General features: G+C 42.8%; 1 protein-coding gene across 2 annotated transcripts in view; it reads right to left on the bottom strand.

The window, feature by feature from the left end:
• Nucleotides 1–4,812, bottom strand: part of LOC139765490 (interference hedgehog-like) — a 150,324-nt gene extending 145,512 nt beyond the window's left edge. The window contains exon 1 of one of the 2 annotated variants that reach the window (XM_071692921.1): nucleotides 4,290–4,812. The gene's annotated coding sequence lies outside the window, so the exon portion shown is untranslated. The remainder of the gene's footprint in view (nucleotides 1–4,289) is intronic. The other variant, XM_071692922.1, reaches the window with a different exon arrangement.
• Nucleotides 4,813–23,210: the final 18,398 nt, after the last annotated feature.

Genomic DNA, 23,210 nt, shown 5'->3' with positions numbered 1-23,210 from the left:
GCGATCATCTTGTATGCGAAACATCGAATGACGCTTTGTTCTAAGCTTAGACCGCGTGGCTTACAACGCTGCAGGGTCTGCTTAACTCGGGCTCCCTCGTAAATGTTCGTTCCTCAAGTAACTCACTTTTGTGTACGGTCAGCTTTGCACATGGAAACTCTTATAGAAAAAAAAAAAAGTGCTCCCCAGACTTGTTCACCGCTGGAAGTGCATGAAAGCAGAGGAAACTTTGGAAGGCCTTTTATCCCATCCGCGGTAACTCTTGTTTACACCCAGCCATTATTAGTCATGTAGTTATCTAACCTGTTTAAAACTTCGCAGTGTTGCATGAATGATGACCAAACTTGGTATACTGTTCGTTTCGTCTACAATGTTTACGTATACTTTAATTTGCATCTACTGTTATGTGTCTTCTTGAAGTGACATTCTCTTCTTCTTGTATGTCTCCCTTACTTATCCCCATTTTCCATTTGCCTATCGATATCTATGAAATCTCACCCTTCGCCTCTCTACACACTAGTTTTCCCTAATCTGCTTTCACAGAGGTGTCTTAAGACTATTATTTTGTTATCCTTCTCATATGCTGTCATTGTCTGTTCAGTGCAGCATAATCGAAGTGGAGTTCTACCTCTTGCTAGTTGTCGATGTAGTATTATCTTTACATTCCTGTAATCAACCTCGCTAGATATGAGGCAAGAAAAACTTAGATATGAAACAAAGTACCCTCTTGTCATTATTTCGTCCATTCAGACAGTACAACAGTGGACCCAGGACTGAGCCCTGTGGCACCCCGGTAAAACTGGACCCCAGTCAGATGTTACCCTGCTCATGCTTAATCTCCTGCCTCCAAACCGATGGTAAAACCCTAATCCAATCTAGCGATTAGGCTCTCATGTGGTCCCCCATCAGAATCTTTATTGAAGTCGAGATAAATAATTATCAAGGAAATTATACGGCATGATGGACGTCCATTTGTGAACCCACGTTGTGAATCCCTAATTACTTTGATTTCCTACATGAGTAGTGTTGAGTTAGCTATTACCGATTCAAGTAATCTTTACTCCAATACCTGTTAAGCTAATGGGACGATAATTCAAAGCTTAAGATTAGATCCCTCCCCGTTTTTGGAAATAGTATATTAGCTACCCTTCATCATTCTGGTACAACGCCTACATATATTTCATCGGATTCCAGCAACTTACGAGGCTTTAATCGACCTATTTGCTTACCAGCGTCGATGCCATTAACTCAAATTTCACATAACTTTTTCTTGATTTCCATTAAAATATCCATAGCCCGGTATTTTCTCTTGTAAAAACTGATGTAAAGAGTCTATTCAAAATACTGACTGGTTCATTATCAACAGCACTCTGCTGTAAATCAAGCGCCAATTTTGCCTGGGATCTTCGTTTTATTCATTTGCAGGAATCCCTTTGGATTATATCACCAATAATGACACTTTTTCCCTCACTTTAATTTTCTAATGTTCTGGGGTGATTTCCACATTTTTTCAAACCTTTCTGAAAAATATTTTTCTTAGGAGCAAACTTAAGCGAGTGATGAGGGCATTCAGTTCCCTGAAGCCTTACAACTAAAATTTAAAAAATCACACAATCACAGTAAGATGAAAACATTGGGTCAACGGTTATAACTTGTTATAAACTGCTATAAGAAAACGTTCAGAATAACTGAAAAAAAAATTGTGCTAACTTACCGGTTATATTTGCCCAGATTAATATGAAATACCAACAAAATGAAGCCTTCTGTATGATTCTCAGGAAGAAAATCTCATGATTCCTGTTCCATCATGATATCCTATGTACTTATTACTGCCCGTTGCTCATCCATCTTATATCTAGCAATTTAATATTACACATCTCACTCCTAATAAAAAATCCGTTCTTTTTCAACGTTCTCTTTATTTACAATATTACTGCTCATATGTTCATCCCTTGTCTCCATTCCCTTCCCTTCATTATCTAGTTATTTAAAGGCATCCTTGCCACTGAAGTCTCGACCGACAGATACCGCGGCAACCCCCAGTCATGGAAAGGTGTACCCTAATTTCAGTTTAAAAATTATTCTTGCCATTCTTGTAAGGTCTGCTTTACTCTGGATGCTATTCACAAAAACTTGTTCCTCACCTCAGCCAAATCCACCATCTGCTGTAAGACTCTTAACTCACCTAAGCTCTAGTTCCTTATACCATACTCACAACCGTACTATGTATTCAGTCTTGCTTGTGAAACATCTTGTGAGTTTCTGAACCATAATACCAGAGTTTGAACTTTCCTTGCCTTCTTATCCCCTCGTATAACACCTTGTGCAAGTCTCTGCTGCGCTCCTGACCTCTCTTTGTTCCTGAGCCTAGTTATTCGTCAGCATAGTCTAGCTTCTTTCCCAATGATAAATCATTATATATATATATATATATATATATATATATATATATATATATATATATATATATATATATATATATATAATTGTACTTGCATATTCAATGTTTCTAATTCCTACATGAAACATGAAACCACAAACCACAACTTTGCACCGTAATTCACATGATACAATTACAAGAAGGAAAACGATCGAGACAGGCACTATAAAAGAACATCATAACAAGTCCACCTTTAGGCCACAAAAAAAAAATAAAAGAAAATGACCTTATTAAATGGATAAACATTTCAACTATTTCCTGATGGGGGATAGTAAATGAAGACATATTACAACTGTGCAACATACCGGACATATAACAAACACTATAAAATGAACATGTAAAAGTCTAGTAAAAATAATGTCTCGTGACTTTCCCTTAAGCGAGCGCATCCGAGCAACCCTTGCCTCTTCAAAGAAGAGGAATAACCTTCAAGACCAGCCAGGCAGAACGAATGACGCGCTCTTCAAAGCACCTATTCTCTTCAGACTAGAATAATGTCCTGCTATCATTCCTAAAGACGGGCGAAAATCTTACGTTTATAAAAATGTGCAATGATACACACACAGCCCACAGAGACTCAAAAATATTAAGTACTGAGAATGATTGGTGATTTATGCTTTTCAACGAAGCGCAAAGGGAAGATGTAACGCAAACGAAAATTCTTTGGAAGAATGGTTATTAAATCGTACACAAAATAAATTAAGAAACCTCCTAACATGATCTGTATCTAAGATTTTCTCTTACACGAAATCAGCATGTGACTTGAATACATAAACCAATATGAGTATCCAGGCCCGAAATTGTTCAAAACACACCCTGCAAGTATTAGAAACATCATGGGTCACCCAGTGGAGAAATATTGATAAATAACGGGCAAATACATATTAATAAAGACTACTAAGAAGTAAGGTCTCTTTAAAAACAATCATATCAAACGAAGTTTTTAAAATAAATTCCAGTGCATTCAAATGCAGAATGACTTTTTTCTAAGAAGTTTAGGTTATATATGCTAAGGTTACGTCAGGTTCTGTGCTGTTTTCAGTTTCAGTTTTTCTCACCGTATTCCAGGAAGTATAAACATCTCCAAAGATATATACGTCAGAATACACTGTGAAACAAATCGTTCGACATGTTCAGCGTCAATAACAAATAACCTACATAGGAAGGCCGACCAAAACTAGTTGCAGACATGTATTACGCCGGCAAGCCGCAGCCTCAAACAGCCTAAAAGGATAAGGTGTAATAATACAATTTGGCCTCAGAATGAGCTAAAGGCAGGCCTTTAAAAGCATTATATATATATATATATATATATATATATATATATATATATATATATATATATATATATATATATATATGCGTGTGTGTGTTAATACGACCGTAATTACGGGATTTTGCCAAAAGGCAGGGTTAGCTCGCAGCTCTACCAGAAAGACAATACAGTTACAAAGAACGATTTGTGTGAGTTAGGTGACACGGAAAGACTGCATGTTCGTGGACTGAATGATTGCCCACGTGTAGGTAGGACAGAAAGAAAAGACAGCTACCTGAGAGACTGAGAGTACTATGGACGAAATTCTGTGAGACGACAGGGCTTGCGCGTAGCGTTCCCCGTAGGAAAATCTATTTACGGAGAACTTCAGTCGTGTGAGTTATGTGTTGTCAAGTAATGCATGTGAGGAAATGACGTCTGTGGACTGGGTGCCTTTATCCTACCTGTGTGTTGAGACGAGAGAGAGAGAGAGAGAGAGAGAGAGAGAGAGAGAGAGAGAGAGAGAGAGAGAGAGAGAGAGAGAGACAGAGACTAAGTTCTGACTACTAAGAATGAAAACCATTAATCACTTACCAGTGATGCTTACACTGCTGCGAGCAATAATGAATGAAATGTCCGGGTAGTGTTTGGCGTGGTAGTGGGGCCAAGCCCCCTCCCACCCTACCTCTCCCACCCCGGGCCGCCTCCCATACACCTCACCAGCACCATAAACACACTGCTGCCCCGGGACCAACTATTTTTGTCCCAGAATCCCAGTAAATCTCTCCTTAATCGACGTGACAAGCCATGTTTGTGAGTGACAACGGGTAAGGTAACCGAATATATGGGTTCGTAATCAGATTGCTTTGATTCTGAGGCTGGGTAGGGAATCTTCTTGTTAGGGGTCAACCCTCACACTTGAAAGGTTCATTATATTAATAAATCCTCATTATTTTCCGAAATTGTAATTTCTAAGTTGATCTTCCTCTGTTAATGAATACTGTAGTTTGACAGTATCTTGCTGGAGACTCCAATGAATGTGATACGATCAACAGTATTCACGGGTTCAAGTGATAAACCTTCCGTACTCCTACTTCGGGGTATAAAGGTAAACTTCTAACATCTCGCGAGAAACATTCTGTGGCCGACTTCACAATAGATCGTACAGGTGCCAATGTAAACAAAACACACAAATCTTGCCAGTGAATTAAAATTCAGGTATTTTTCGGATCATTTTGATTTTCTTATAATACTTAAACATATAAATTAATTCTGGTATTCTATTGATTCTCTGAAAAGTAATGTATGAAGCGGGATGGAATACTTGTACGTCCGGCAGCAACAGACGGATAGACCTGGCGGCACCAAGTCTGCGCAAGGAGGATGCGCGCTTCTCGGGAACACTTGTCTGAAGAGGTTCCAATTCGGAGTTGTATCTTATCATACTTTATTCATATGGACGTATGGGAAATGTCTCTTAGCAAGACCATATTACGATAATTGCATATAAATCAAAATAATGACACAAATAAGTCACTTCTTTCCGTATTTCTTTCAATATCAAAAAAAGATCTTTACGTAAAAAATTCGCTATATAGGAAAAAATACATAAAAAGGAATGCAGAGATTTTGAACTATCTTGGCTGAATTAGACGTCCGTGACTTGAGCTCTTGCGTCAACAAGCGGCGTAAAGAATGTAAAGTGAGCTCAAATTCAACTCTGCAATTGTTGAATTCTCAACTGCATTACCGGAATACATGATCATTGGTGACGATTTTTCTCTGAATGTTTTTAAAATGCTTGAATCGCATACGAGTAGAGCTAGCCGTGAATAATATATGCACACGGTAAAGCACTTCTACTTTTTAATGTGCCTAATTCATGAAAAGTGTGTAACGCCCATGTGCATTACACACATGATGGTCCTGATGCGTCAGATATATGATAGTCCTGGCCCATTACGCACTTGATGCTGGTCGTGATATATCATGTACATGACGGTCGTGATCTGTCACATACATAATGGTATTGATCCATCATATACATAGTATTTGTGGCCCATTAAGTACATTGCGTTTGTGGTCTATCACATCTGGCTGTGGTTCAACATACGGTCATTATCCATCATTTACATATTTCCATGAACGAGTGTGACTTTCTTAACTATCTTCTTTCAACAAATGGATGTCTATAGATACATGTGGTATAGCTAAAGTGAAGGCGGTGCTAACAAAGCATAAAGGATGTCTGCAGTAAAAAAAAACAATCGATTTGAGAGGGTTTTGTAAGAGATTTTTGGATCATATAGTGGGTTCTGACAATTTATCTAGATGGTATAGGAACAGGCGCGTGAATGAAAATAGAAGTAATATGGATGTAACTTGAAATACTGTGTGTACAACTTATTGTACTTCCAAAAAGAAGTTTAACGCAGAGTGACAGATATCGATAAAACTGCACAATGTGAGGTTGTGTGAATGAATGAAAATGGTTGACAGGATGTCATACAGGTGTGTGTCATCGTAATGCGAAGTTAAATTGTGGAGAAGAGGAACAACATGGTGGAATGAAGATTTAAGGAAATTGATCTAAGAGAAACTGGTTCGGAAGAAGCGGAATCTTCTCAATAAAAGATACGTGTGAAATGAAAAAAAAATACAGTATGAAGACATGATAAAAACAAGTTCGTACAAAATGAATAACAAAGAGAACGTATATGAGGACCTTGAGATGACGTCGAAAGAAAATCTAAAGATGGAAAGTCTATGTTGTATGCAGGTACTCAACTGCAGAGGGAAGGCGCGAGTGAAAAAAAACCATGGGTTCACTAGACAAGTCTGGCAAACTGCTTGTAACAAAGGACTAAGTTTGTATGAAATGAAGAGGCTACTGTCATGGTATGAATGGGGATATACATGTACGTAAATTCTGGTGGCCTACATTCGTCTGCATTAGGTTTCATGGGCGCTCTGTCAGTTTAACAACACAGGTGAACCAATCGCTGGATAAAGCTTTGATTGCATCAGCCAATCAGCGTGCTCCCAGACAAAATAGCTATTTGAAGTATAGTGTGGCTGTTAGAAGATTAACTACTATTACTGTTTTATGGTGAGTATTACCATCGCATAAACGAGAAAGAGATCAAGATGTACCCCCACTTTGCTGGTCACGTTCGGCTCATCTCCTGTGTTTTTATGGAACCATATTCAGGTGACTTCTTTTTGCTACACGTTCCTAGCTCCTGCACCTCCAGCCAGCCAACACCCTCCAATAATACGGTGGTGTTGGTCTCACGACTTGTTCAAACACCGGGTGAACACGGGATGCAGGGTCTGTTGACATAGCTAGGCTGCGTCAACGTAACGTGTGAGCTGTGTCAACACTGGAGACAGTGGCGGGCGGCGTCGTCGCTGGCAGGGCGTGGCTTCGGTAACCACCCACCTTAACCTGTTGCTCTAGCTCGCCAGATGGACAGCCCTGACACCACAAACTATTTGAATAATTCTATAACTTTAGGTTTAATCATCGGTATCACAGGTTACTGAAGAAAATTAATACACCGGTGGTAAATCACACATCTTGTAAATGTTGTGTCGATTCTCATGCACGTCACTAGGAAATCTACTATCTTATCCAATATTCAAACATGAGAAATGATTCTTCTATATATAAATAAATGAATATGAAACGGTCAGCTCTTATCTGTTTTCGGCATCTTATCACATCTCACAACAATAAACCAGTGGGACTTCCTATACGGCATGAGATGCATGATAAACATCATTCTCCTTGTGGTTTTTTTCAGAGTTTTTCCGTCTGTTCGGGTATCATTTTGATACTGTACTGTAGGTGGTGACAGGCAAGTCTGGAGAACATCATGCATATCACGCATATCCTGGAGGAGCCTGCTGGAGTTGTTGTCCACTGTAACACTGGATGCCATGTTGAATATTCATAAAAAAAAAAAACATTTGCACTTGAACACTTCGCTGAATATTTATTTTTATGTACCATGAGAACGACGTTACGACCCTTGGATATGATGGTGTGTGTGTGTGTGTGTGTGTGTGTGTATATATATATATATATATATATATATATATATATATATATATATATATATATATATATATATATATATATATATATATATAACCTTTAGGACCCCTAATCCAGGGGTTCCTGTAACTTCAAGTTTGCAGTACACTTGAAAGCAAGTTCTTTGGTGAGACAGTCCCCTCAACTGACGATGATGCAGCCTCACCACAGGTGATTCTTTCCTCGTGATGTAGCCTCAAGCAGGTGGAGTGCGGCGGTAACACATTCACACAAACACACAGAAAAAAAAGAAAAAACTGAGCCAAGTACACATTAATCGACCATCCCCGAGGGGAGAATGAAGGGCTTGATCGGTTTTTGGGCGACTACTGCCGCCAAGATATGAAACCGAGCGGCCCCGTGCCTTCCGTGTGTGTGTGTGTGTGTGTGTGTGTGTGTGTGTAAAGGGTATCTGATTCCTTTTGCGTCCCCCCAGTCAGTATGTCTACACCATTGAAACTATCTCAACATGGGCTTAGTAAAGAGAATCTACAAAATAAACCATATTCCACTTCTTTGGGTTATTCGTTCGAAAGTTATGTAAATCAGAAGTTTTAAGGAAAGTGACTTTCAAAGGATTGTACAATATTCTTACGAAAAATAAGAAAGTTAACGATTAAGACTATGAACTATGAAGTTCCGTGCAATATCGCAGCATGATGATTGATACAAAGTTTTCCAATATTTTGAAAATAATGAATGATCATATTTTTCTTAACTGAGGTACACAGGATTATTTTGATTTGTTTAATATTTTAACATGTTAGCCTCCGTCAAGCAGATATATATATATATATATATATATATATATATATATATATATATATATATATATATATATATATATATATATATGACTAGATTTATCTAAGTTGTACTGAGAAAAGAATTTATATAAATAAATTGAATATGAAAGTCAGTTTATTTTTCGGACTACAGAATATGGGATTCACGGGTCATGTATAATTAGTGTATTTTGATTTTCAGGTTTTACCGTCTTCGGGTATCATTTTAGTCGTATTTAGTATAGCAAGTGGAGATATCTTGCAGCGATTGGAACCTAGCTGGAGTTAAGTTGGACGTAAGTGGGAGGTGAAAATTCTGGATAAAAAAATTGTGGAACTGAACATTACTCGGAAAGCAAAAATGTTTAGTATGAAGGTAGACGGTTCCAAGATGTTGTATGGTTGCGAGGCGTGACTATGATAAGTATTGCATGAAATGATATTCTGAAATGAGATGTTTGATGGACATATGTGTTAGGTGTTAGGACCTTGATCGAGTAACTAACTAATGGTAGAGAATTGAGAAGATTAAAAGAGCCGTTGCAAAGAGGTGATTTGAAATGGTTTTGGTCACTGAGAAAATGCAAGGGGAAGATGCAAGAGGATATATGTCCGAGGGAGGAACAGAGAAAAAAGAGGAGACCAAGTAACGATGAAGATGCAGTGAGAAGATTTTGGTGATCGGGTCTTGAACATGCAGGAGGTGAAAGAAGCAAAGATAGAGGAACTGGCCCGATGTGGTATCCGGGTTGACGTGTCGTGGTGGAATGACAAGGCATTGTTATGGGGTGGTTGGCCATTTCTTTCTCCGTTTCTTGCGCTCACCTCGCAAAACGGGAGAACGACAAAAAAAAAAAAAATAAAATAAAAGAAATTTATATAAATTATTAAAATAATTTAAGAATATATTTTTATTTGCCGCTGTCTCCGCTAAAAATAAGAAATAACATATAAATAATAATAAATTTCAATATGATATATATTATAAAGTATATATTTAAAAAATAATATATATATTATATATATAAATATACAGATATATATTATTAATATTTAATTTACTATATAATATATATATATATATATATATATATATATATATATATATATATATATATATATATATATATATATATATATATATAACAAGTTGTATGAAAGTTTTATTGACTTTTCCTCATTGCTTCCAGATCATTTGGGTAAAAGATAAAGACTTTATGACAGCCTAGCAGAAGTACTACCCGGGCACAAGAATTTTGCAACCTTCGAGGTATACAGAGAAGGCAATGAACAAACATTAAGAATATAGGACACTGCAGACGGCCTACTAGCCCACACGAGGTAACCCCTGCTTAAACCCAGCTTTTATCAATCGTGGATCTAACTCATATTTTCAACTTTCCAACCTGCTAGTTTGAAATACCTCTCTTGACGTCTTGCTCAGTTCGGTCACTATGTATTAGCGAACCTAATATTTTTCTCATGAAGCTTAATTTCTCGATTCCCACGCAGCACCCGCGCCTTCTGCCATATCCTCACCTCCGGGAGAGGATCTTAAAATCTCCGAGAAACAGTATTGTTCGGGAGAACTCTTACCATGTAATCCAAAGACGAAAGAACGACATTGCGATGGAAAAACTAATTATACTCAGTTCGCCAAATGAATATGAACTAAAGGAACTTAAACAGGATTGGAGATATCATGAAAAATTAAGAGAATATACATACAGCAGACCTGGAGAAAATTACATAAAGCAAACGATTAATCTGGTAAAAACCAGAACGTTTTTGTTCAATAAGTCAACAGCCGGTGTTATCAATCACACTAACCACGTAATTTCGAAAAAGTCTGGGCCTCTCAGCTGGCCTCGTTCAAGAAGTTATTCCAGGGATCTGCAGCGGTAGGCCTCCGCCCGGCACTCGTTCAAATTGTCTGGCATCACTCGGAGGGACGTCTGTTTCGAGTGACACACGCGAGACTTTTTCCCCTTGGAGCGTCAGTCTAGGAACGCAGTGGAGGAGGCGGGCGTCGAGATATGATCAGCACGACGTAATGGGAAGCAAGAACCTGACGGTAGGGTCCCGGGCGTGGTGCTGACGCTGTGGGTCCCGCCCATCATCCCCGGAGCACCAGGTACTCCTGCATGGCTAGACAGGTACACCGGCCGCCTCCCCCTCCCACACACACACACATTGTACCAAGCACCTCTACCATACACATCCTCCCTCATTCATCGTCCTAGTAAGCACATCCCCGACACACTATCCCAGCATCTCGTCCCAAATACAGCACCCAAGCACCCTCTCCCCAATATATACCGCCTAAACAACCCCTCCCAGACACACTCTCTCGTATAACCCATCTCAATAGTCATTTCTACGATCACCATTCCGTCGTTACCCTCCTCTTACATGCATCATGCCAATACTCCCTCCCGCGTACAAATCTCATCCTCCATCCTACACACACACACGCCTTTATAACAACCTCCTCCCACACACACACACACACACACACATAGCACACCTCTCCCACATCCCGTCCTACCTGCCCTCCTCGACGGGCATCACCATCACCACCACACGCTGAACAGGGCGGTTGGGGAGCCAGGCATAAGGGAGGGCGTGATGGGTCCTGGTGTTCGGCTGGAGGGGCAGGCGTCGACCCACGCGAGAGACCACTGCCGCCTCCCGCACCTCTCTCTCTCCCTGGTCGTCCATCAGCCTCGTAGGGAAAAATACACCCTCGAAAACTCTTTGCATCCACCTCACTCGCGGTGATTTATGCCTTCGTTTCACAACCAAAATCCTGACTAATGTTAATGGTCTGGCCAGTTGAGGGAACTTAGGTTCCTCACCCAACAGACGACAAGAGACGTCGTGTAAATCCACCACAGGTCTTACTTTATGGACATAGGAGGACTTGTTTACAGTCTACATTCCTTTCATATCCGCTGGAAAAGATTATTCAGTGACTGGAATCGAATTATCCATGTGAGGCGCAATTTCAGGGTAACGTCTCGTCCGGAGAAAAAAATTCATATGACTGAAATCATCGGAGAACCTGCCTACATATTCGTAATAACCTTGTTTGTCGTAAATAAATGAGTTATCGTATGATTATGCACTAGAGTTGTGGTGCAAAACATATTCCTAAAGATTTTCTCCCAAAGTCTCTTAACACTGTGGGCGAATTTCGTATCAGAATTCGATGTTCAAGTGAACTTCACCAGTGGAAGGATGGGACGCCTCTCAGACGGTTATACGGACACAGTGATGGTCGCTACTCGTCCTAGCATCACGAGGACGGTGCAAAAATATGTGAGCACAGTGGACTTACAACACACACATATCTACCTACTCCTTGTCGAATCAGGAACCTAACCATTATATGAGTCTTAGTATACGTAATCAAGTAATATTACTTTATAGATATTTTACACAGACGTACCGAGTCTAGCGGGTGAACCCGACCATCAACAACACGTAATTATTACATTCAACATCACGATTTCCAAAGCACCCAGTAATATGATAGCCCGGTACAACCAGGCGAAAGCCGGAATGTGTATGGGACGAGCAGAGAAACTTAGAGAGGAGGTTGAAACCAGTTCCAGATGAATCCAGTATTGGCAAATACGTGATGTGAGAAAACACCGTTATCACCTTACCAGAAGACGCGCAGTTAGCGCAACACGCTAGCCATACACATCTCCGCCAAAATCACGTTGAAGGTACTCTCTCTCTCTCTCTCTCTCTCTCTCTCTGGTTTGGCCACTAGTGTTGCTACAGCCGCGAGCACCGCTCGGGCTCACAGGATGTGGTAATGATGGACGACCATGACAGGCCCAGCCTTCACAGCCTGCCACACCAGCAGGCAGGGAGGACCTGGTCTGGCCAAGCTCCGAGAGACGACGCAGTCGAAGTGCTTGTCTTGTGCTCTTCCCCGTCAGTGTTCGGGTGCGGGGCATGGTGCACCGTTCTTCATCTCTTGAGCACGACCATACATACGGCTCTTGGATGCGATGAAATGGTCAGGTCAAACACCAGCAGCTGTGTGTGAGGTCAGTTACAGCTGTGGAGTGTGGCGCCAATACCAGCAGCTGTAGAATGTGAGGCCTTTAGCTGCAGCTACTGAGTGTGGGGCCACCACCAACAGCTGTAAAGTGAGGTCAGTAGTTGCAGGTGTAGAGTGTGGGACCAGTAGTAACAGCTGTGTGTTAAGGCCAGAACAAGCAGCTGTAGAGTGTGAGACTAGTACCAGCAGCTGTGGTGAATACTTTTAACTGCTGCAGCTGTAGAGTGTAAAGCCAGTAGCTGCAGGAGTAGAGTGTGAGGCCAGTAGCAGCAGCAGCTGAGTGTAAGGCCAGTAGATGCAGCTGTGAAGTGCAAGACCAGTAGCTGCAGTAGCTGTAGAACGTAAGGCCAGAAGCAACAGCTGTAGAGTATGAATCAGTTCCTTCGCTGCCTCTCTAGGGGTGGGGGGGGGGGGGGGGGCACTGCTGTATTTATACAATATAACGAGTCTGCTTCCCCTGGGCACGTGCCACGGTGCGTTGTAAATCGATCCACTGTAAAAAATTTGTGAGTGAAGTAAGTGGGCTGGAGTGGAAGAGTGCAACTTGACTCCCACTGTCGGATTACCACTCATAAAGAATCGGTTACCGTGCACTAAGCGATTTAATAGCGAGAGGCAGCCAGCCGGCTGCATTAACTTCTTGAGCATGACTGTAGGATCCTTCTTGAACAACGTCGGTACGACCCTTGAGCACGACGATACGACCCTTGAGCACGACGATACGATCCTTGAACACGACGATACGACCCTTGAGCACGACGACACGATCCTTGAACACGACGATACGACCCTTGAGCACGACGATACGATCCTTGAACACGACGATACGACCCTTGAGCACGACGATACGACAACCTTGAACACGACGATACGACCCTTGAGCACGACGATACGACAACCTTGAGCACGACGATACGACCCTTGAGCACGACGATACGACCCTTAGGTATGATGGTCTTCTCTTTGACCTGAATCTTAAGAGTGAGGTCAAAGGCCAGGTTAACGTACCCAAGGGTCGTACCGTCGTGCTCAAGGGTCGTACTGTCGTGTTCAAGACGTCCCATCGTATTCAAAGGATCAGCCACCACCAGGACTGGTAGGTAAGAGCGGCTCGCTTCCCGCTGTTCACCAACCATTTATTGCGCCTTTAGTGGAGGGTGGCTGGACAGGTACAATGGCAGTTTACCAGCAGATCAGAGGCACGGCACACGCCCTCTTGGGTGTGGTCACCAGCTCGTATCAGCTACAGGAAGGGACGAGGATAGAGAACGTCAGTTAATATCCCTTGGGTCCAAGGCGGACACATATAACATTCACTTACACTCATACAAAAAGGAACAAAGAATTCCCAGCCACACGAATACACTCAACAAACGTTAAGCACATTTCAAAGATGGAGGCACATTCACTCACCAAACACACACACACACACACACACACACACACACGTGTCCACATATCCTCAAACAATAGTATCTTTTCCCCAGTAAAGTCAAGTCATGTACTACACGCAGCCTGGTCCCTGCGGACGTCCTCTGGTTCCAACACAGGTCACCAGGATCCCAAGACCCGACGTTCTCCTCTGGCGTGCCCAGCACCACAAGCGGCGGGTCTCTGTAAGTCAGTGTATCACTAAACATCATAATCACACTTTAATGATCCACTTACACGCTGCTTCAGACTTTAGAGTAAACTATTCTGGTTGGACGTTTGCAGGGTTTAAAGATGATCTTTTCTTGGCCTTTTTTTTTTTTTAACTAAACTCTTCCAACATTTACTGACGATCGGTTTGATAAAGCACAGCTTCCTTGTCGTTACTTAAACCTGACGTAAGTCTAGCTCGTCCTAACGCATCTCTCGTTCGCTTTTATCATAATTTACTCCAGATAACTGGAGGGTCGGGAGGAGCCGCACCCAGCGGAGCAGCAGGTTGAATTCCAATTGTGTGGGTGAGGGGCGACCAGCGCTGCTGCGGCGCCCACTTAGCATAAATCATAGCTAACAGCCCCGTCCTGCTTGGCCGCTCCGCCCCTTCTCTTTCTCCCGCCGCCACACGTCTTTATTGGCCGGGTCGTGTCCAGTCCTGACTTATTTTACGAGTGTGAGGGCGGGGTGCAGCGAGCCCTTGTGTCCCCAGGCACGTCGGCTGTCCCCTCACTTAGCCCATGTCGCCAACTCTTAATACGTCGGGACCTCCACTTCTTCATCGCCAACAGAGAACCTTATAAGGTTATCTCGTTGTTGCAAGGATAACTTGCCGCTGTCTAAGCCAAAGTGATCGCCAGGCAAGTAGATAATAACAGATAATAGCCCGGGCGGACTGGTCACGTGCCGGGTCTCTCCCTCGTACCCTTCACAAACAACATTCGTGATGATGGGGTCGTGGGACGTACACACGGACCCACAGCCACACGTCGCCCTCCTGGCAAGGTGACCATGTTGGTGCGCACCACACACACACACACACACACACACACACACTCTCACCGACGTGTTGGAAGCGTGGGCGAGCAAGCACACACAGACTCACATCCAGCCACGTCGGTACCTGCATGGGTTAACCATCACTGATCGCTGTGTGGGAGATGCGGGTGGCAGCAGGTGCACGCGTTTACCCTCTGAGCCAGTGGCCATACCAGTGAGAAGGTCCGTGTACAAAGCTCACTCACAGCCACTAGCCATAGGATCTGAGCTTTGGGCAGGTCGTTAAATAGACTCAATCGGTCCCTGTAGTCGCAGGAGTAAGAGTGTGGTTAGGCTAGTGTGTGGGGGATGGTCAGTACACACACACACACACAGTCGCAGGAGTCGTGGATGGGTACATCGTAATAATCAAAGACAAGTTCCTCTTTTGCTTATGATTGTGTGGTGTTCGTGACGTACATCAGTACAACCATTATCCGACTTAAAGGAAGGGTTACGACGGTACAGCCATGATCCAACTAGCGAGGGGTTGGACGGTATGATCCTACTGCTGCTGAGGATATAACAGCACTATCGAGTGACGGGTTCTGTCTCTGACCTGCGCGTACAAAGCTGTTGACAAGGGTGGTCATGGTCACCCGTTTGTTGTTAGCCCATGTGTGTGTGTGTGTGTGTGTGTGTGTGTGTAAGCGTGTGTGGGTTACTATATGTGCGTTACACGGAGAGAGTTTGAAGCTCCTGCCGCCCCGTTTCATAACGTTGTATATATACGTACCATGTCTTTCCTCTCTTATGTGTAATCATAAACATACACACCTAGGCCAGGTATATAATTATCGATTATCGATCAGCCCTGAGGGGATAAACACCTGGGTTGGATGTAGGCCGACTGCTGCTCCAAAGAATAGACCCCACATCGGCCCGAGTCTTGGCAGGCCACTCATGATCAGTAACGCTAACCACTACTCTTGTCTATGTGTCGTCGTAATATATTACAGTCTCCAGTGCTCTGTACATCATGCATGAGTCTGGCATTACCTCCATACGTATACAACCATGATGCATATTCTCCCGGCAAGTCATTTGCGCTGGTCAGAAACAGCGCTGGTTCTAACAGCAGTCCTGAGGGATCCCCCTTGTTAGTCGCGTTCAGATTGGAAAGTCGCCCCCGACATGCGTTCCGTGTCCTCACCCAATTAGGCAACATTGAACCCGCATACTCAGTCCTCCCTTAATGCCAGACTGTAAGTCTATCTTCCCTGTGAACCTTCTGATACGGAGGATAACAGTGACACTACAATTCTTGCTAGGTACCTCCCTCATGCCTATACCTTCTAAAACGTCCATTATCTGTTCTCACTTAAGGAATCTGCCTTCCTTTGCCCCGTTATTTTTTTCTTTTAGACTAAATATTATGATGATCTGTTTCCAGTTCACGTCGTTATCTTGAGAACACTTTGTTCATTCTTATCACCTGTTATCTCCTTCAGTCTATCATCACCGAGTTCTTTGAACTTATCTTTTAACTCTTTTTTTTTTCACTTTTAATCACCTATGCTTGATGTTCTTTTGCACATTATCTTACTCCTTATCAATATCAGCCTTGAATTCTACTGGCCGCATTGCCTTGTGTTATTTTTCTAATGTTCCTTCCACCATAATTGATCGTCACCTGTCTCCCCCGTATGTCGCCACTTGCACTGAATACATGGCATTCTTTTACCTTCTCATTTGGTTCATATTTCTCGACAACATACCTGTTCCTTGAGCTGCGTCGACCAAACAAGATGATGACAAGATTGCTCCGCAGCGCACCATCTCCAACCCTTCAAGTCTTTCGGGGTATCTGCGTGTCTCTTTCGGGTTATCTGCGTGTCTTAGTAAGGCAAGTTAGGTGGGTGAGCCTCCGTTACGCGGGTCAATAAATTAGCCACCGCGAAACATTACCGTTGTCAGATTATTCTTAAGAGTTTGCTACCCCCACACCCCGGGTGACATGGGGTGATGGTGGGGGGAAGGCTGCAACCTGTCTTCCTGATGCTCCGTTACAGACATTCACCAGCAGTTAATTACAGTTCTCTTGTGGTTTTACCATATTTTACTCAACATATAAGGGTAAACATATTTATGGCGTACGAAGCTGAAGTGTCTCGTTTATCGCCTTCTCCTTAAGTGGCAAGTTGTTCCCTGACGTGGCGGGCTCGACGCTGCCAGAGGAACCCCCTGCAGATGAACAAAGTGGAGACCCAACCTTTCTTGGTGGGCGCTGACGCAAAAGGTTCATCTCGCCCTGCGTCAGATCCCCATCATCCGCAGGTATGATGAACGGAACAGCCACGTTCATTAGCTACATTCAAGTCGTGTTTCGGGCATCATGAAATTGAGCCAATCACCGAAGATGTAGTACTAATTCCTAAAACTTTAAAAACTGACTAAGATGATTGTTGGTGGTGAAGTGTATTTCTTCTTGTTTACATTCGCGACAGAGAAAACTATACAGCATCAGTTGGTTAGATGATATCAGATCTAATAACGAAAACATAAACACTTTCAAATAATTCTTGATTCATGACGACATACCTAGAGTACTTACTGATTCTGGAAGAGATGCCTCGGTCACTATCTCTTTCATGCAGACTTCAGGACAGCTGGAGGATCACTCTCAGGTGCAACCCTGTGAAACCGTAATGTCGTGCTCAAGGGGCTAGATAATAATTTGTCATAATGGTACAATGAACTGTCAACATCCACAGTGGTGAAAGTATATACCACCCGACACTAGATCTTCAGTGACTCAGCCACCAAACGCGGATGGATTATCTAGATTCGTATTACATCAATTGTTTTTATACCTACGCTTCCTTTGAACACTGTATTCCAATAACTTGTTTCCTTCGATCTGTAGTGCGCGTCATCACCATCCATACGGACCATCACCACTCTAGCGTCGATCTACCATTACACCATGATATCACATTTACCACATTCATCCACATCAACATCACCCCGACACACGCCTACAAAGCAATGCTACTATACCTCACTCCCAACACATTACTACTCTGCCACATCCCAGTACAACATGTTTGCTACATCCCCCTATATCACTGGACTGTCGCATCTCCTAGACTACGTTCCTCCACAAGAACACTTTACACCCGCATCTCCCTCCAACAAAAGTATACCTTGCTACATATTTAAAACAAAAGCACCACAAAAGCACCATGCTCCACCTCTCCCAACAAAAGCACGTTGCTAAATTCACCAAACAAAAGCAGCCTGGCCTTTGGTTGTCATGTCCCTCCGCAGCATCAACCGAAAGGCCGCCATTCCACTGCCTGGCTCCCTCCCCCACAACACCACCTACCACGCCAGGGTGTGGGACTATTGATGACCGTCTGTAAGCCTTAGTGTCAATAGGAACCTGCTCGACCCCAATCCATGCTCTAGTATAGAAAGTCAACACTACTCCCTTGCTAGCAGAAGTTCGTGCTGGGACACAGGTGGGGGCGGATATAGGATTGCCGAAAGGTGGCGGGTGTAAAAGTGGAACAAATTTACACAAATTCAGGTATAAGGAGATATGGAGGCATAGGTTTGCAAATACGATTGTCGGTGAATGGAACAAAATAAATCACATCATCAACGCAGTTATACTAGGGTTTACCGATTAAATATTGATATGATAAGTTTGAGTTACCATGAGTGAGCGTAGTTAGGTGGCTGCCGTGTATAGACGTATAGGTTCGCAGGTATAAGCACCGCCACTGCTTTTGGTTAAAGAAAAATAAACAAATCACAACAGTTCCGAGGTCAGACGGGCCTACATAAAAGGGAGACATTGAGAATAACAGGCTACTTTACCTGTAGGGGTATATGGGAGTATACATAGTATATTACCTGTAGGGGTATATGGGAGTATACATAGTATATTACCTGTAGGGGTATATAGGAGTATATATATAGTAGTGTGTTCAGCAAGTCAATGAAATATTGTGAGGAGTATTGTGTCCGGACAGCGACGTACCCTGGGTGGGGCGTTGAATTCGCTGTCATGTTAAGTACACTGACCTCACCACAACAATACTAGGCGAGGTAAAGGTAGGGAGGGAGACGTGACATCACTTAACCCACATGGGCTTCACCTTCCCATTAACGAATGACCTTAGCTAACCTGCTCTTGCTTCTGCTGACGCTTAACACTTCCCTCGCTGGTTGCAGACGTCAGTACCGTTTCCCAGCCCTCAAGTAGCTACAACCAGTGTCAGGGTTTGTGGTACAGGGGCCAGGTAAATCTGAGGTTTGATATAGCGGTTTCCAGTCACTCAGTCACCTCGGTCAACTCAGCCTAAGCCTGTGAGGTGATGTTACTAGTCCCTGTCTTCCCCCTGATATAACTAGTCACTAAGGTCAACTCAGGCTAATCCAGTGAGGTGATGCCACCACTCACAGCCTCCCCCAGATACAACCAGTTTCCAAGGTGAGTTCAGGTCAGTCCAGGGAGGACCTCGACATTTTGATGCCACCACTGGGCTACCGATCCCCTCGCTACGGACCGCTTGCTGACCACTGGCGTCCCGGAGATTTTGAGACTCTTGACCCGGATGTTAGTACCAGTGTAAAAGATCAATACAACGAAAAAGCGAAAAATGAAAATAGAAAAAAATAAGATCACATGAAAGTCAATCTGATTTACGGGATTGACAAAACAACGCGCAAGAATTTTGTTGAAAAAGCAAGGCGGCTCATGTTGCCTGGCCGCGCGCCGGTGTAGGGTAACAACGCACCGCTGGAGTCAAGCAACACCACCTCCCACTCTCATGCTGTGTATACCACCCCTTCCTGTTGGCATATTACCACACGTCCCCCTACCTACACCTCGCCCAGCTTCCCCTCACACATCCTGCTCAGGGCCACGTCAGGCTCGGGTGCTCAGCGATGCCTTATAAAGTCCCATTTTTGGAGAAAATGATACGGTATCGTTTACAGCTCGCGCCAGATATAATGAGCAGTTTAGAGGCTTCGTGTCCTGTTACACTACTGGGGAGGGAGGAGTTGAATGCGTAGAACATGAAGAAAAGGGATGATTTATATAAATGTCGTTTTCTGTAAAAAAAAAAAAAAATAATGAATATCTGAGAAAGTAGAATACCGTGGTCGTACAGTAGCACACTGTTGACGTTGTGGAAGGCAACTGAGGAGATGGAGGGCTTGGCGCCTACCCCCGGGCGCCTCATCGTCCGTGCCTGGCGGACCCCGCCTGTCACTGTGTTAACACCAACGTGCATGCTGGCTCAACCTGCGTCTGGCAGTTCCTGCCTGTACGTAGTTATTTGTTAGGTACTGTATCACTATAGTATTTTCGTGGCTACAGGTGCACACGTTGGTGCATGTGTGTGAATAGGACTTTGCCCTTAATGCCAGGCCAACCGTGGAGGATATCCATCACCATCGTATTTTGGGGTCTTGCCATTACCATTGGAACTCAGGGGCTATCCTTAACCAAGAAACCATGAGATTACTAATCATCAACAAGCCAGGAAGCCACATATCAGCAGAATTGGGAGCCTCCCATTCACCGTTAATCTTAAAAGCCAGGCAGTCAAAGGGCAAAGAGTCGCTCATTAGCCAACAGACCAAGGACCCCCCTTTCTCAAATATTCAAAGGCCACCTATTCTCAATGGTCCAAGGGCCACCAATCTCAATAGATGCAGGGCCGCCACTCTTGATGGTTGAAGAGCCAACATTCTCAAAGGCACAAGAGCCATTGTCTAAAGGACACCATTTTCTCAACGGACCATCCATTATCAACATAAAACAATGCTTTCTGAAGACGACCGCCTCGCTGTTAAACTTGCATTTTCTTTTCACACAATTCTAAAGCGCTGTCTGCAGCTCTTTTTAAAAGGCTTCTTTCAAGCTATAACATTTGCTTAAAAAAAGATATTTCCACTTCTTTGCATCACTCGCAAGGGTCATACGTTGAGAGAACGTGTATGGTCTGTTTCTTGAACACCTGAATGTGTTCGTTTTTTTTTTTTTCGATTGTTGGTTATAACGACGTCGACTGCCTTGAATTCCTTGGCAGTCGATGGGTCTAAAGCCCACATAAGTTAACTATTATTTTTTACTTCATAATTCTCGCCAACACTTAAAGCTTGTCTACTGTCCTGTAAAGCAGTAAATCACGAAAGAACATGGAGACAAGACCTTTATCAAACATATTTGTTTTAGCATCTGATTAATCTGTTTTCTCATTCTCGTACACCCGCAAACAACGAACAGGCATACACCTTTACACTAATCTCCCTTCATCACGCAATATTTGTTTCCCATTTTCATGGTGTAGCATGCTCGCTCTTGTCCGTTTCAATATTTGCTTACTAATTATATCCGAAATCTACTAATTGCTCTCTGACAAGATAAGCATTCACCTCCCTTTGTATGAACGGGATTCGATTTTCTCATCACCATCTTACCATAAAGTTTATCATTTCTTCAAAAAGATTTTTACTGTTTATCTACACACTCTTTCCTAAGTCGTACTGTTACAGTAGCCTTCCAATCCTTTAGTAACCTGGCCTTACATGACGCTCGCCTAAATTAAGATATCAGAGAATCATGCCTTCGTTCACTTTCTCGTACATACAGAATAGGAGCAGGGGAAACGATCCCTCTTCTACAAATAAGACCAGGGTATTTACCATGTCCCTCCCTCTGCCTTCAGCAACTCTGAACCGTGACTCAACGATCGCCGGGAACCGTACATCTCGCGTTCAGTCAGTGCCGTCTAGCCTCACCGTGGATACAGGTAAGATCAAACAGTATTTGCCTTATATATCTATAATATGCAAAAACATTATATTCCTGCATTTGCTCCTGAAAACAATAAAGGTATGACTGTAATAATAATGTATGAGATTCAGTGAATATATGAATCTCATAGATCTGAACAAGGCTGCATTTACAAATATGGCAACTAGATAAAAAAAAAATTAAAATAGCATTTGATCTGTCCAGCTCAGTGCTTAAGACAATGTATGGGTATGGGTGGGACGGCTTTATTTTCTATAAAGCTTATAATCTTGAGTCAAAATAACACGTTGATACGTCCAGCTTCTCGTTAGACAGAGTCTGGGTATGGGTGTGGCGGCTTTAAAAAAATGAAATAAAAAAACTCCGAAAGCGTAAAAACGGCCCTAGACGCGAATTCATTTGTCGTAGATGCAAATGATCGAGAGAGGATATATACACAGTTATACAACACTAAACAATGCTTAAAAAGGGAAATATCGAACGTGTTTCATATGAAGGATAAGATATCACATCGACCGACCACCTGCGATGGCCTAAACATGTTTTAGCCGGGAATAGAACTTCAATTTCCGATGTAATCTTCATATCAGTTTCAAAGACAATGTCGACTGTAAGTTTCTTCAAACATTAACACGGCAATTAGCTGAGGAGGGTGGATATGTATCACGGTAGGGAGGAAAGGAAGGGCACGCGCTGTGGGCGGGATGCGTGCTGGGTCTTCCCTGTCCTCAGGTTACAGTGCGGTCGACCTTATAGTGATGCCTCTGACCGTCCGTTAATCTCGGCAGGGAGTGTCCCTCATAGCACTGGGTATTGATATACGAGAATACCCACTCCCTCATTATCTGACAAAACAACCTATATAGATCTACTTCAGGAGCAGAAATTTTGTACACATAAAACGTATTAGGAGAGTTAATGCAAGTATAACATAAGAGAGGTAATCAGTTCCGCATCATTCGATAATAATTGCGCACGAAATATCAAAAGTCTTCCGTTTCATTTTCTTCAGAGGTACTGATTGATGTTATGAGCAGACACCTTAGCTTTTCAGTTCTTAAAATTCCATTTCACACAAAAGCTATCTTTTTTTTTTTTGGCTTCTGAGAAAGCCTTGCGTGACTCTCCTTAACCTTACCATTTGGTCAATTAGTTAAGGAAAACGGTGACGGTTCAAGACAACGAAGCCATAGCATCTTTACCTACAACTTATATCCCAACTTCAATTTTATTGCCAAGAGGGGAAAACACAATCAATGCTAACACAAACGATGAAGATATACTATATACGCTAAATTTAAAATCAAAGAGC

This window comes from Panulirus ornatus, chromosome 55 (assembly GCF_036320965.1).
Source record: "Panulirus ornatus isolate Po-2019 chromosome 55, ASM3632096v1, whole genome shotgun sequence".
Lineage (NCBI taxonomy): Eukaryota > Metazoa > Arthropoda > Malacostraca > Decapoda > Palinuridae > Panulirus > Panulirus ornatus.
Note: the sequence above shows the minus strand (reverse complement) of the source record. Positions and strands in the feature narration are given on the sequence as shown.